This window comes from Corvus hawaiiensis, chromosome 4 (assembly GCF_020740725.1).
Source record: "Corvus hawaiiensis isolate bCorHaw1 chromosome 4, bCorHaw1.pri.cur, whole genome shotgun sequence".
NCBI lineage: Eukaryota > Metazoa > Chordata > Aves > Passeriformes > Corvidae > Corvus > Corvus hawaiiensis.
The window spans coordinates 27,957,084-27,973,790 of NC_063216.1; the positions used below are offsets into that span (position 1 = coordinate 27,957,084).

A 16,707-nucleotide genomic window follows, 5' to 3' on the forward strand; every position below is an offset into this window, starting at 1 on the left:
AGGGCCCCATTGGGCAAGGTACTGTAGAAGTCTAAAAAATTTACAACCTGAGCTTTCTTAGGACAGACAGGGAATTGTAAACGAAGAGATCCTATATATGTATATACAGCCATTATACATTGAGTGTAACCTTTTCAGCATATAAATTCTCTTTATGCTGAGTTGCTCATTCCAAGGAGAGACACCTTTGAAGACACTTCTATTTTTACTCTGTCAAGCAATAATAACAACAATAAAAATGCCATTGAAATGTATTTCCCATTCTGTGATCCATCTGGGGACATGTTTCCTGATATTTAATGTTTTTCTGGCAAGGGAAAACATTTTATAAAGGATTATGCACTGCATTTATCTGTAGTGCATTTATCTGTAATACATTTATGAGTAAAAAAAAAAAAGTTTTTTCTGTTTTAGCACTCAAACCCAACATTTCTTAGGTTAAAAAGCAACCAAGGTTTTGTGATACAATGTAAATTATCTTTTGGGAAAGGCGGGTGCTGCAAAAGTGAGATCTGAGTTTTCTAGCTTGATGAACTGATCTTAGAAGTGAGGAAAAATAATTGAGGTGTGTATGGGTTATGGGTAGGAATATTCAAAAATATTTCTCTACTGCCAGTATAATTTATATGCTGAGTTCTGTGATAAATTAGAAGTACTCCAGCAACTTCAGATAATTTCTAAACAGGCAGCTTTATTGAATCAAGCATGACAAAGGTTAATTCAATCATTTTTGTTCTCTCTCTCTCTCTTTTTTTTTTTAATTACACTTCCTGTAGTGGTTTTTGAGTTTTCAGTGTGCTACAGTAGTATGAGAAGTAATACTACTTTTCAGTAGCGTCCTTAATTTCTCACAAACATAATGTCCGTACCCTAGCTCAGACAGGTGATAATTACAATGTGAGGTAGCTGGCTCTTGTGGGTCCAGATGTTTCAACCACATGATGTGTTGCCTTTGGAACAGGACAAGTCATGGTACAGTGTTTGCTAAATTCAGTCAGGTGGGGTTTGCATTAAGCTTTCACATATTATAAACCCTTGGTGTAGTACCAAGATTAGATTCTGGTTTAGACATACCAGTATCTCAGGGTTGTAAGCTGCATGCTTCATTTCCATTTGGTAGCTGGCAGAACAACTTTTCTCTTTCACATTCCTTTGGCAGCTTAGAGAGGGTAAGGATTGTAGGAGTGTCTTTTTGGCTAATGGAGTGTGACTTCCATTTCTGTCTACTCCACTGGAATGATTGCGTTTGTCTACCAGTGAAAGGAGAGCAAGCCAGTCACTGTGATTCCTCTGCGTAATTCAGCCATGGGAAAGCAATCCTGATTATTGGAAATCCTTTCTTATCCTTTTAGTTAGTTCCTGCTAAAGCTTATTTACAAAGAGGGAAGCAGATTTATGACCACATTCAGCATATAGAGAGGTCTTTCTTACATGTCCAGTATTTAATTAATTAAAAGGGGTTTTGTTGTTGGGATTTTTCTTTTTTTTTTTGGTAAGAAGAATACAATCAAAATCTGACACATCTAGGTTATTCATACAAATCTTCCTGAAGCTGGAAGGTGTGGAGAGTTGTGGCAACAGGCTCACTCAGAGTTCACCTAAGTGAAATGGTAGAATTTAGGGAGGAAGTTTGTGTTACTGCACTTGTCAGTTTTGGTAATGTGATTGCACATTTACTATCACCTCAATCAGGTTCATTCAGGAAAAAATTAGGACTGGGTTTCCCCTTCGGAATACATATATGGTGCAGAGTTGGGGATACTCATCCATTATAATTTCCTTTTATCTTTCCCACCACACATAACTAACTGTAATTTGAATAATAAGGTGTTCCAGGTCCCTATCAGCCAATATAGCCAAAATTTTGGATGTCACTATCACAGCACTAGCATCTCACCTTGCACTGCTACTATCTCCTATGTCCACTACACGTTGTGACAAGCAACTTCAGTCTTCAAGGATACCAGCCAGTCATCTTCTGCTCCCCAGAACTCCTCCTTATTTGTTAAAGAAGTAGTAGAATCATAGAATCATTAAGGTTGGAAAAGACCTCCAAAATCATCAAGTCCAACCTTTGACTGAACACCACCAGCACTAAGTGCTACATCCAGTCGTTTCCTGAACACTTCCTGAGATGATTACTCCCCCACTTTCCTGATCAGCCCGTTCCAATGGTTAACCACCCTTTCAGGGAAGAAATTCTTCCAGATGACCTGCCTGAACCTTTAGTCTGCCAAGGATGTTATGAAGATGAGTGTTTGTATGTGTTGCAGAGGAGAATGGGCAGATTCATGGAAGAGAGAGCCACTGAAAGTTATCAAACTCCTACAGGCCACATCTAGCTTGTGAAGTTCCTGAGCCAAAATGGTTGTGATTTGGGATAGGATTAGGGGAAGTTGTCATAATCTGATTGCCTTGTGATTACATTCCTCCAAACACTTTTGTCTATGTCCACTGTCACTGTTTACACTACTGAAAATGTCCTTTGTTTTGTATGTATTAATTATAATTTCCTTCTGCAATGGCCTGTTCTTGGGTTTGCCTGAGGGAAGTCTATATTCCTAGGATGGAAATGTAGTGGTTCCATTTTTACTGATTTTTCCATTCCTCTGATAATTGCCTCAAAAACTGAAAATAGCAAATGGCTACAAGAGATACCCCAGAGGTAAGAAATAGGTCACTACTAGTCTATGCTACCAGTGGGCTTTGGGGACTCCCCAGCTTGTATTGCAAATGGTGTGGAAAAGAAAGTGAAATGTCTCGCCCAAAGGGGATAATACAAATGAAAAACAGAGATAGGTGTAAGCCCCTGGTGAGAGTTAGGCTCAAATTACCAAACAAGAAAAAAGCAAGTGCTGAAAGAGTAGGTCTGTGTATCATAACACCTCCTAGCAACTCTCAAATGGATATTTACAGCAGGAAAAAAAGCTGTTAGTCCCAGTGGGAAACCCTGACCCCAAGGTTAAGAGAATGGAAACAGTTGGTTTTCTTTACAACAGACACTTGTAGGTATCAGACATTTGTCATAATTGACACTCTGGTGGTGTTCACACTGGGATGGATAAGGCCCATGTAATTATTACCACAGGGGCTATATTCCAGAAAAACTAGCACAGCAGAAAGATGGTTTCATTACTTATTCCTATTTATTCTAGGCTGCTGGTGGGAGAACAGTCAAAGTATTTAAATCAGGATAAACAGCTTTTGGGGAAATTGGACCTTAGTTTTAGCAGCTGGAATCCTGTGGTAACCCAAATTTTGATAGTTATTCTTTAATTAATCTGTTGGGGGTTTTTCTTTTTTTTTATGCTCTTATAATTCATTTCAGAGCTGTTAGTGCCCAGTGAGATGGACTTAAAAGTCAGAGGTTTGTAAAGCAGTCATATCTTTCTGGGTTAACAGCAAGTGGGAAGAATTTTACAGCTATGATGCTCAAATGGCAAGTTGGGGTTTTCCTGCCAACCTCCCAAGTGGAAATTGCTAGATATGGAAGTCTGTAACTATTAGCAGAACAAGAGCACTGTTGTGTCAGCTGTTTATTTATTGTCAACATTTCATTAGAAAATAGTTCTTACATTAACACAATTGGTAAATGAGATATCTTCTCAAGTTTAAGTGATGATTTGAATCCAGCTAAGGAGAATAACAGTAAATAAAAGTCATTATTCTGTAGTGTTGTTTCCATCATCCTAATGAAATGAGTTGATCAGCATCAGCCCAGTTGTTAATAAACAAATACAGACAAAATAAACTTATTTGGACTAGAAGAATAACTTCGTGTAGTCCATGGCCTGAATCAGACCCAAACACTGAATTCTCCTGTGCTTTTGCTTCTTTGTGTCTTTAGGTTGCCTAAATGGAAGACTACAGGAAGGAAATGTCTGCTCTTGCTACCTCTTCTAAACTTCTTAAGAGAATGGACAGACATTCAAGTGTTAGCTTGTCCATCTGCATTCACCAGGTAAATGTCAAACTGAAAATCTGGGTTTATCTCTTGTAACACCCTTATTCTCTGTGTTCAGGAAAAAAAATTATTAAAGAAAGACTCACAGGCATGTTCCTAAGGGAAGTATATTTTCCCTGCCATTTCCACTGTATCTCAACTGCTTCTAACAATTTCCTTTTAGGTATTCCTTCTGATAATCATCTTATCACCCTGTTCACAGTCTTATGTATGGAGATTTCTTTATTTTCCTATGAAAGTGAGTAAGTTTATTCCTACAATTAAAAAAATTATTTGCAAAAAGGAAATACATTTGTTGGACTAACCATTTTTATAGAAACTTAAATTATTTTTTCAAAATATTTGAATATATTTATCGATTTAATTAAAAAATTATATATTGTATTTATTTTATATATTTAATTTTATATATTTTTAATAGATTTGTATATTTTTAACATATTTTTTATATTTTGCACCTCTGAATGGATCCTTATTATGAGCATACTTTTTTTGCTTGGATGTTTGCATTGTTTCTCCTTCCCCAAAGGGTTCACAGTGGCAGTCTCTTGCAGGAATCACCTTATTGCAGGTCCTTTTTGCATTTCTCCTTTCAAAACTTTGTATATATTCCTTGTGTAGGTAAAAGAAGTGTTGTAATCTAGAAATGGAGCATCAATGCACTTGGTACAGATGCATCAGCCCTTTAGGCTCATGCTTTGGTATGTTGATGGTTGTTTGTAAGAGCCAGTAGCATCCCAAACCCTTTGAGTTTGGATCTCACTGGGACACAGAAGCTGCTGTCTTGAAGAAGAATGAGATATTTCAGAAAATTGATCATTAATAACTTGCTTGTGGATGATGCAGAGACTCGCAAGACACAGGTGATGTGCTGGTTGGCAGCATTTTGCCTCTGAAATTTATAATCTCTGTTATTTTTCTGCACTTCTGTTGACAATTCTACTCTGTTATTTGTGAAAGATAAAGCAAGTATTGGGGCATACTAAAAACCTTGTTGATCTCTGAGGTAGTGTAGCTCCATGTCTTCTGTTACTATCACCTGGCTGCCTAGGGACTTATTTTTCCAACACTTTCTCCTGTTAAAGGGTAGACAACTGAAATGCCAACAAACCAACTGTTTGCATGAGACCACACAGTATAGTGGCACAAGAAATTACATGTCACATCCTGTCCTGAGGTGGTATCTTCCAAAATGGACCATCCTTTTCTTTTTTGTTGCTCTAGATCTTGATGGTGGGAAGTATAGCTTGTGACAGCAGTTTTACTTCGGTGGAGCAAAGTGATCATTCCTTTCACACAGAGGGTTTGTTACTTGACCTCTTCTTTACTACCACATTCACCCTGTTGTCTCTTTTCAGTTGGGCTTCTTTTACCCTTTCTTAATAGAGCTAGATTTGTTCTGATTATTAATATTATTCAGAAGCCTGTATTCATACTCATATTGTAAAAATGCTTAAAGCTGTGTTCACAAGACACAGGGGAAGGACTGTGGCTCTTCCTTCTCCCAGGAGAGGGAAAGTTTGCTAATGCCCTGTGAGGGAATGACAGATGATTTCTCTTTCAGGTTATACATGCTCCAAATCCTCGCCACCATTTTTCTCCAGCAATGAGGAGACAGATGCTACTGTAACAGCATAGAACTTGTGCAAATCCGTTACAAAGACCTTTATTTCTGCTATGAATAAAAACAAGTGACTTGCTTCACCTTTCATCCTATTTTTAGATGAGCTTACGTTTCTGAAGGATGTATTTGATTCCCTTTCATGGTTTTGGCTAGTTTTCTGTTGGTTTTTTTTTTCCCTTTACTTTTAGTGTGATATGGGAGGATGAGGTGCGAGAAAGTGTCTATTTCTCTGAGCTGTTATGTTGGTATTTGTTAACCTGACATTTTGTGTGATGTGCCCAGTTCCCTTTCTAGCAGTTTCTAGTAGCCATGGGAATACAGACAGCAGAAATCACACTTTTCACACACAATTTCTCTCCTGAAAAAAAACCCCAAACTGGTGGAAAGGATAATCAAATTATTTCGTAAACAAACCTTTGATTTGGCTTCAGAGTAAATGCTATGGAGTCTGGGGAGCAGAAGTTTATTTTTATTTCACCAGTTTAGTGTAACCTGGTTTGCAAGGATTGCTTTTACATCTGGAGAGCTGCAGTCTTGACTCAGTTGTCTTTTGAGGGTCTGAACCATCTTCCATGGCTGTCATTGAGACTCTTGTGGTTTTTAATGGAGATTTCACCAGGCTGCTCTTCTAGAGCTTTTCTCAGGAACTGCAACGTGATGGGGATCAGTTGGTACCACTGAATAATTACTTTCTAGAGAGAAGGCCAATTGGTTAGGAGTTTCATTGACACCATAAATCTATGTGGGTACTGATCTCTTGTTAGATATCAGTGACTGCTGAAAACTACTGATGTTTTAGATTGTAATCTAAAGGCAGAAAAAAACAGCTAAAAGATTTTTATCTTATGCTGTTTTTTCTTAAGCACCCATATTTTATGCGTGTGCTTTTTTTATTTATAACAAAGAGTACATACTGAACTGTCCTATTTATGTTTTGTTTTGTGCTATTATTTTGAGGGTTTTTTGTGGTTGCGCTGTTTGCTTTGGTTTTGTTTTTGTGTGTGTGTATGTAGGATAAGTAATTGTCCATCTTCTGACATAGAACCACGGAAGTCCACAGTTCTGGAATGAGGAATTATCATATATTGTTACCAAAACTAACCAGGTATTGACATACAAATTTTTCAAACACTGTCTATTTTATTACTCACTGAGACTGGGAGGAATATCTGTTGTGGTAAGTACTTATGAATATGTGAGAGAAGCAAACAAGGGAATGATTGATTGTGTGAGGACGAAGACTGGGGAACAGATACATACATGCTGAGAGAGAGAGATGCAGATAAATACCTTTTCACCATGGGTGTCAGCTGGAACAGGTGCCTCAAGCATGCATGCAGCCTTAACCTGCGTGTGTGTGTATACATTCCTCCTCCCTACACAATCTACGCTTGTAGAGGAAAGTATGAACCTATGTGAAAAATTACAATCGTGTGCAAGTGCACACCTGATGTAGAGTTAAATGAAAATTGTTTCAACAGCTGAGCTCTTGCTCTTATAAGATCAGGGAAATTGTGGTCATCTTGAAAAATGTGGGGAAGCTTTCAGAAACCTGTAGAAAAAAACATAGTTCTCCTATGTTTTGCTAAGTGGAACATTTGGAACTTTCTGCTCCCCTACCAGAAGTGCATCTGATACACTGTACAGGGATTTCAAAGTTTAATTTAGCTTAACTCTTGGCTGCAAACAACTGCTGATAAATTTAGTTGGGGGATTAGGGAAGGCTAATAGCTCCTTAAAAGGAGCCTGAAGACGAGACAGCAAAACAAAAACATCTGCTGGAGTCTCCCTTAAAATCGTAGCTCACCATACAGTCATATTTTAGAGAAATAAATAGGTTGGATTTGGGTGAGAAGTGATTTCTGCAGATATAGACACTTGGAGAAAGAAAGCCAGATGTGTTTTTAAGGGAGTTGTTCCCTTTGCAAAGTGAAGGAGGAGATATTTTGACTGGAGTCAGTAGCATATAGCAAACACCCTTCTCCTGTGGTTCTAGACAGTTTGCTAGCCCTTTAAAAATAGCTATTGTTAACTCCTTTTCCCTGTTTTATGTGTATATATATATATATATATTTTAATAGACTGTCATATTTGTATAGTCTTTGGACTTCTTTGGCAGCATTACTTCAAGTGTACATTCTTAAGCATGGCCATCACATCTTCTTAAATTTCCCTGTGGTTAGTAAAGTAGTGTTAAGCAGTACTTCATATGCCCAGTCAAAATGGAGACTCAAACCAAATCAATACAAGAAAACTCAGTCCGGTGTTTATTTTGAGAAGAGACTTATTGGACATTACTAGAAGTTTCTCTTCCTAGATGCTTCTTTCTCGCTTGTTTTATACTACATCAAATTTTCTAGATCCAGCTATAACTGGGGCCTTTTATAAGTATTGTACTTAGATGTCTCATAGCAAGAAACAGTTCTTATGCCAAATGAACTGTGATCTTGCACAGTCTTCTTTATCCTTAACTTTTAGACTATGAATAGTCCCTCTGAAGCTACATTTGGAGCCTAAATGAGAATGAAGTAACTATTTAATACCTTTTTTCCTGCCTTCTTCACATAGCCTTCTGCTATCCTACAGTTACATCTTTAGTTTTTCTATTGCCCAAGGGCCCCAAAGAGAACTTGGGTGAGAAAAGGTTAAAAAGAAAAAAGTATTTGAATAATTATTATTAAAACTAAGAGGGAGTAATCATTTGATAAAATTTCAATCTGCTTCAAAAGAAATGTCCTTTCACAGAGTGTTTAATTATCTTGGGGGTTTAGCAGCTAGATGGTTATTATTTCAGCAAAGAGTTTATTGAGATTTGCAGAAGGATTATATATGTAAAAGCAGAGTGTCTGTTGTTAGCCTGGCTAAATCTGATAGACTTTGAAAGCATAAGACAGTCATCTATAAGAATGTGAACTATATTGCCAAGTCAAGCAAGTATGTGTTGTTTTCAATTTTTTTTTTTTGCGTTTCAACTATCGGAAAGAAAATACTCAGATTAGAAATACAGGTCTGCTCTGATGAATCAGAATGTGGATTCAAGAGTGAGAGAAACTGACAATTTTTCTAGTATAACAATTTCTGTTATGTTCATAAACTCTTTGTATATTTACATGATGATGTAGGTGGTCTGGGAAGCCCCATGTCTTGCATTTAAAATATGTGAACAGTAACTTTTCTGTAGCTGAGAGCAAAATGTCACTGACTTTTCAAGTTGTATCTCTGAAATACCAGTTGGAGTTATGTAGTTATGTGATGAAAGTGTTATTTTCTGTGGTTCTTGTTCTCTGAATCTAGTCTATTTATAAAACTCTGCAGCCTTTCTGACTGTTCACTAGTTAACAGCCTAAAGAGCCCAATTTCAAGTTGTGTAGATGTTTCTTCATCCTTTTTTTCATGGTGTCAGGCATATAGCCAGGCATGCTGAATGTCTGTAACTGTTTTATTTCGTATTCTAAGACTCTTGATGTCTAAAGGCCACAGCACTAGCAAGAATAAAGAGACTGAGGATAATGGGAGATGAACTACTAAGGCAAAAGAAAACCTGAATAAATGTATTAATTGCTAATCAAATTACTGCATGTCTAGTGCTTGTATGGTGTATAATTTTAGTGTCTCTATTCATTTTCATGGCAGACATACTTCCCTCCTCCCCCGCTTTCGAGCACTGAATACTTGATGTGTCAGGCAACATTTGAGGAAGGCTGCTCAAAGGTACTTTACGCACCAAGACCTCTTGACTATTTTACAAGTATCATTAATGCAGACCAGGTTTTCCCTGGGATTACCAGGTCAGTTTATAGGTTTCTTGGTCATTCCAAAGCTTCCCCACACACTTGATATACTTGATGACAAGAGAGCTGACAAAGCATGAGCAGGCCCGAAGCCAAATAATTAGCTGCTATTTAGGGGAGGTGCCTTGAGGAATTACTTTCCAACTCAGAAGTTCAAGACTAGAAGAAAAAAGGTTGGGATCAAAAAAGGCAGTAAAAGGTTATGTGAAGAGGAAAGTAGATTAAATAGGAAGATGGGCTTGGGGAGGGATGAGTGCCACAAGGGGAAAATGGTGAGGTGGGAAAAGATGATGATAAAAGAGAAAAGAATTTGCAGATGAATGAGGTAGGAAGTATAAGCAATGGAGATAAGTTGATTGCTCCTTTCTGTCAATCCAATCTGAGAATATTACTCAATGCCTTTTACTATGACGTTATTAAAGGTAATGATTTTAGAAGTGTTGATTTTAGGAGAACTTGGGTTTCATCTCATTCATTTTTTTTTTTTAATACAAGAAATTTAATTTTATAGCACCATACCATAGACTGTCTGAAGTGTTCACAGTTGCCAAATGCCTGTGAAATTTTAATTTAGGTCAAGCAGGTCATCTTGGATATGTTGACCAGTAACTCTGATAGAGACTTCTGTTGTCTGAAGATAGCATCTGGTATCTGAACATCGAATAAATAAGGTTAGAAGGGGCTACCACTTGTCATATATGCAACGAACAGCTCAAAGCTGACCTAATATAAAGGATAGGCTATGCTTGTCTAGCCAAAGTTTGCACATTTCCCATGATGGAGATCCCATACTCCTTCTAGGCCCTTGTTCCAGTGTCATGTTGAATATTTTTTCTTATGTCCACTGAGATTTTTTCACTTGTGCAACTCTGTGTCTTGTCCTTTCATTGTCCAGGAGTCTAGCTGTGTCTGCTCTTTAATCCCACTTTATTTAGTTGGAGTAACAATTATATCTCCCTCCCAGTCTTTTCCTTCTTAAGCTAAATGGAGTAATTTACTTCAGCCTTTCCTTGTATGTTGTGTGCTCCAGCCTTATTTGTCCTTGGCTGAGCTCTATCAGACTGCCAATATTTGTCTTGTTTTTCAGGGTCCAAAACTAATGATAGTATTCCAGATACAGCCTGATAAGCATTTACTAGACAAGAAAAATTATTGCTCTTGACCTACTGGCTACTGTTTCGTTAATGCAAAAAAACTCCAACAAACTGAAGTGGAAGTATAGAGAGAGAAATAAAGACTACAAGCAATGAAGATCTATGAAAAAAGAGGAAAAAGCAAGGATTTGAGCAAAGCTTGGTCAGCAAAATTGCAAGTGTTGCAGATCTGAGACTGTAGTTGTGCTAGGCAGCCATGCTGTCAGACAGTGGAAAACAGGCTCTGATTTATTACCTTTTATGATGCAGAGGTCTTGGCAAGGAATATTACAACCTCAGGCATCTAGAGACTTTCAGGTACCAACAGAGTATATTCCAGGTCATTCCCCAGAGGGTAAGGTCAAGATTCTTATTCATCAGTTTTCCCTTCCTATCTCCTAATGTAAATCATATTGGCGTATCTAAGAGATATAATTTATAGCCAGCCTGCTGGGTGGTCAGCTTCACATCTCATAAATTAAATGGCCAGACACATGTGGGTCAAGTTTGGAAATGCACTGCATTTCTTTAGGGGAAGGATGGATTCTTCCCAATTCTTCCTTACATTTGATTATTTCCACACATTCCTACTTTTACTTTTTATGTTCCTCTTTTTGTCAGCTATGCATTGTCCCTTTTTTTTTTGTCTCATTCTCTTCTCTTTCTTCAGTGGAGCGTATTAGTGGTTGTAGTAGATCAGTATATAAAATTATCTGACTTTTATGTGTAATCTTTTGTTTATCTGACTTTCCAGATATAGAATAAAGGACTATGTTCCCCTTTTCAGCCTTCCCTCCCTTGTTCTCTCTGCAGAGGCACATATTTCACAATGAAATGAACTGCAAAGAAAGTTCAAAGAAAGTTCTCTGGATGTCAAAGATCATGATGCTCTCTTGCAGGCAAACAGCAGAAGGAGATGTCCCAGCTCTTCTCAAATTCTAAAGAAAGATTTAAATAAGTCTCAGACGGGTCTGTGGATTATCACAGCACTCACTGTACAGCAAGGCCTGAGATCCTTTTTCTTTTTTTTTCAGACCAGGTTTGTGCTTGATACTGCTGATCAAAATAATTATCACAGAAAAAGCATTAGGGAGGATGATGCTGTACCATCCAAAGAAATCTTTAGGCAGTGCAGGTTATTTCGTTCTGCCATAAAGTGTTAACAGTAGAAGTTATTGATATAATTCTGTTATCGAAATTCTTCTGTTTTTTTCTTTTTATCCTGCAGTCCCCTCACTGCATGTTGTTGATACAGTCAAGAGGAAGAAGAGTGGACTGGGGAGAATACAGTGGTGTGGCGTGTTCTCCTTCTGGCAGTATCAGCACCCAGGAAGAAATAAGTAGTATTGAAAATGGATCCAATTTAATACTGTGGAAAATGACAATTCCACTAAAAGGCACCAGCAAAAATTGCTCCAGTGAGCTGGAAGCAAAGAGGGGCATCTGTTTTTTCTGGTTAGTTAATGGGAATACCTCCAGTTCAATCCCCTATTGAGTACATCAGCCCATGTTGTGAAGGTTACTTGACCATTCTCATTTCAGTAGAATGTATTACAGCGCAGACTATCTCTGTGAGATGCAGATGTTAACCAAGGTGGGGAGAAAGAGAAAACAGATTCTCTTTTAAATCCTTCATTATAATATTGCAGAAATCAGTTCTTATTCTATCTCATCAGGGTGGTGTTAAAAGACCCTTGTGGCCAGCCTGATTTAGTTTTAGAGCAGCCAGACAGACTCTGATATGGCGAAAAAAAGAGAAAAGGGTGTGTCTTAAGTTGACTGAATCTTTGCAATTGCTGGCAAATCCAGTGGATGGATCTTCTGACAAACTGGACAGGGAGAGCTGGAGATAGATCCCTGGTAGATCTAAGAGCCAAAAATCAGCTAAATATCTTGGACAAGTTTGGAAGCTTGTTTCTTTTTTCTTGTTTGGCTCATTTCCTTGCCCCATCCCCCCTTCCTCTGCAGCAGCAGCAGCATTGAAGGGGGTGCACTCCGTCTGGCAGGCTGTTGGAGGAGTCTCTGGCCTCAAATTACACAGCATGAGAACTCTGTGGACAAAATTAGCAGCAGAGTTCTCTGTATTAGGTGCCAGGGAAAAATGTCACATTCAGCAGAACTCAAGAGGTGAGATGTGGAACAGAAAGAACCGGAACAGGACATCAATCCCCCTCTACCTTTTACTGTTTTTCAACAGACATATCTGAGAGTGTCATAACCACCTTGTTTGGACTAAAAATTATTTGGGTAGTAAATAGATTTTACTGTTTATCTTAGTCACAGGCATGTTTGATTTTTACTCCACTTCCTCCTTTTCCTTTATTTTGAAGTTTTCTTTTTGCCTTTTCACAAGGAAGACACTTTTCAATCATGAAAAAGTGCTGTTGACACACAGTTTTCTGCCCCCTTTTCCACCTACCTGTGTTACGATTCCTGATGAGAAACCCACTGTTATGGCACTACACTCACATCGTGCAACAGCTTGTACAAGTTGTTTGTAGTGAAATCTGAGAAAATGAATAAAGTGATGGCAAATGAATAAAGTGATGGCACATAGGGCAAAGGCACTAAGGGAGAGAGGAGCAGCTACTCAAGAACTGTGTTCTATAGATTCTACCTCAGTAGCTGCTGTCTCATTCAGAAAAGCTATTACAGAAAAGGTCATGGTTTGGGGGTGTGTTTTGGCTTCTTTCATACATCATAAAGCAATAAAATTCTTGCCACACCACTGTTAGATTGCTCTGAAGCATACATGTGAAAGAGGCTGCATTAGTATCTACATGTGGAGATGGGTTGTCAGGAGAAAAAACGAATTATTTGGGGCTGTGCCCATAGACACATACACTCACTATTGTCAGAGCAGACTGATTTTGTAAGACAAAGTTATCAGGCAGTGTTTGTTTAATGTATTCCTCCCCATTCATTCTCCTAGTCATGTTGATGTCTGCGCTGTGAGCTGGGCTGGGAAATCGATCTGTGGCTTAAAAAAGTGTTTTTACGGCTGGCTTAGTTAGCTGATATATTTTGCAGCACAGCCTCAGATGTGCCATCCTGTAAGGCAGGAAAAAAGCAAGAGTATGTGAAGACAGGGAATTTCCTAAGCTGATACCATCACCATATACTCATTTCTTGAAATCACAACTTCAAAGTTCTCCAGTACTTTTGTTTGGCTCAGATTATTGAAGCAATCCACAAGCACGATGATGTATTCCAAGACTAAATAGCAGTCTGGGCAGAAAGTTAATTTCCTTTCCTAGTTGTTTTCTGTAGTAGGACAGGCCCATTGGCTACTGCTGTTTAACATATGTGATAGTTTAGCCATTACAGTATTTTCTGAGGGTTTGGGAATCTGTTCTAAGGCCTGGCATCGGTGCATTACTGGCACATTTTAGAAGACCTACCTTTTTGTGTTGTTTTCTGTTTGCACTGCAGGTGATTTGAGGGCAGGCTGGTTTCTAAAGATAATGGTTGTAGTTTCTCAGTTTTTACCTGATTTCCCCCAAGAATTATACCTCTACTGAGCATTTTTCCTTCTCCCCTCCCCCCTCATGAGAAAAGTCTTAGTCAGCCCTACTTTACAGATGGCAAAGCTAAGGCAGAAGGAATTACACACAGCAAGCCAGTGGCTGAACTTGCTGTGGCAGTTAATTAAGAGGTCTCTTTTTCAGACCCAGTCTCACATAACGAAGCAGCCTTCTGCCTGTTGAGGTATGGGAGACATAAACTCCAGCCTTCCAGACTTGAAATGTACAGTCCAGCCACTGACTTGGGATTGAATTGCTTATTGAAACGTTAATTGGTGCATTAATTCCACAAGTTTATCTTTCAAGGAATGAAGGCTGAGGTACTAAATGGCCAGTAGGTGAGGCAGCAGGTGAGGCAGGCTGTGAGGAATAGACAGAACAGAACTTTGAAAATCACAGGACTGATATTTTTTGCCTCTATATTTGCCACTTGACTACCTATCTTAATCTCTAGCCCCCTTGCCCCCTGATTTTATTAAGGAATATTGTCCCAATTTATGAACCATTAGAAAATGAGCCATAAACTCTCTACAATGAGCAGACTGGATGTTTCTGCACCAGAAAATTGTGCTTCTTTGACTATATCAGTGTATCTTAAGTAGTACAACTCCCCTAGGGTAAAGACAATTATACCAGTGTAAAAGTGCATATCCAAATATAGCTGAGTCCCGAATGAGAAGGTACCTTTTTACAGTAATAACTAGGTCCACAGTAAGGCACAGATTTATTTCCTTACCTTTAGAAACCTGAGGTGACAAAACTGGGAGTATAGCCATTTCATAATTCATATATATTCCTAGGAGACAGATAAAACCTTCATAGGGAGCATTGGCCCACTTGAGGTCTTACTTACTGGTCAGTGGTGCCTGTCTTTCTTCACTGTACAGAAAACTTCACTTAACTAAAGACATTATCTAAAGTTTCTAAATTAGCTAAAAGGAATTTGGTCACAGGATTTCTTCAAATGGATGGGGAAATTAAACTGTTAGGAATGCATCACTGCACAAATTTTAGCAAATCCCAACCCTGTTTTGCCATTTGGGGAAGTTCAGTGAAATCTTTTTGAGTAATTTTAACAGGTCTTTTGAACTTGTGAAATAGATGAAGCAGAATTTTGTCTGTCTTGAATAGCAATAACTCTGACAGATTTTTGATTCTCAAGACGATTAGAAGACTTAAAACACAAAGACCCTCCTGCCACAAAGGTGCACTGCTGCTATGCACTAAAACTAGATTTTAAAGTTCTGGAGGGACGGTTGTAGGCACAGCTCTCCTAGGAGTTCTTGAAAGGAACTTTCCTGCTTCTTTGTCTGCAATGGCCAGTTACCAGATTTTGACATTGGAGAAGTTGACTGGAGCACAGGATTCCACCTCCAGCCCATATCTGTCATGCACAACAGCAGTGACAAGCTCTGCCCTATTTCTTCCTTATTTGCCTCTTTTATCCAGGAAGTGATATGTGATCTGGATGAAGAAATGTTCTCTTGTTGGTTCTGAGCTTCCATTTTTCTCACTTAGTCTAGTCCTGGGCATCAATATCCGTCTGAGCTCTGCAAGAACAAAAAGCTCCATTGCTCATGAAGGAGTAGTTTCTTCTAACTCTTCTAATCTAAGTGATTCTACTCTATCAGGAAGAAATCCTGTATATTTTTAAAAGATTTTCAAAGGAAGCAGGTTTATTTTTATAGAAGAATTGTTTTCCACAGAGAGGAAGATCATAATACTGCTGTGATATTGGTCTGTGCAAGAAGAGCTGGCGAGATCTGCCTACTGAATCATGAACCATCAAACCTCAGAATGGTACTGTTGGTTACGTATTTCCAAAATAGCTGATAATGTCAAAAGAAAAATCTCACTTTTTGGGGTGTTTTTTTTTCCTGCAATACTTATTCCTTATTTTGCTCAAGCAGTAGAGGTGAAAAAGCCAAGATTCAGGTATATGATTTAGTTTGATGTTCTGAGAAGAATGTCATCAAAAAAAATGCTGCTCTTTCTTTAACATTTGGTTCTGTAAACCTCTTCCATGTTGAGTAATAATTTATTCTGGAAATGACACCATTAAATTCACTGTCAGGATCAGTGGTAAATGCTGACCTTTAAATTTCTTCAGTCCAAGATGGATTATTTAGTTGTATTTATATCAGCAGGGCATGAAAAGGGTCCTTTTCTGCAAATGCCTACTAGCTACTTTTTACCCTAAAAAAGCAATAATGAAAACTGTGCCCAGATTTAATTCAAAACACATTTACAAATTCTATCAATCCATACTCCTGTGGCTTTTTTAAACCCAACACAATGCATGAGAGGGAGAGTATCCATACATTCAGACATTACGAATTGAGCCATTATCAAATGAAGAATACAAAACCAATTAGCTCAACTCTCAACTTATGCCCTCTTTGGTTTTTTTCCCAAGAAGTTCAGAAAGATAGGACAACTTCAACTTTGGGGGTTTTTTGTTCGTTTTTTATTTTTTTAATGGTTTTATTTTCAACTGTCCTGAAGGCATATAGGAAAGAAACAGTCTTGTTGCTTACTATTGTGCCAACTGCCTCCTAAGGATTTTGTAGCACTACCTGCAAAAGAGCTCTGAAGATTGCAGAGCAGACATGAATAGCTTATCTAATGTAACTTTTGTCCAAAAATTTTACAGAACTGTAATTAATTATTC

The 16,707-nt window shown here is 38.2% G+C and overlaps 1 protein-coding gene across 2 annotated transcripts in view; it reads left to right on the forward strand.

Annotated features, from left to right (window-relative positions):
• NCF4 (neutrophil cytosolic factor 4) overlaps positions 1-16,707 on the forward strand; it is a 53,703-nt gene that overhangs the window by 23,262 nt on the left and 13,734 nt on the right. For both annotated transcript variants that reach the window (XM_048300876.1, XM_048300875.1), the window contains exons 3-4: positions 3,848-3,961; positions 4,128-4,202. The gene's annotated coding sequence lies outside the window, so the exon portion shown is untranslated. The remainder of the gene's footprint in view (positions 1-3,847; positions 3,962-4,127; positions 4,203-16,707) is intronic.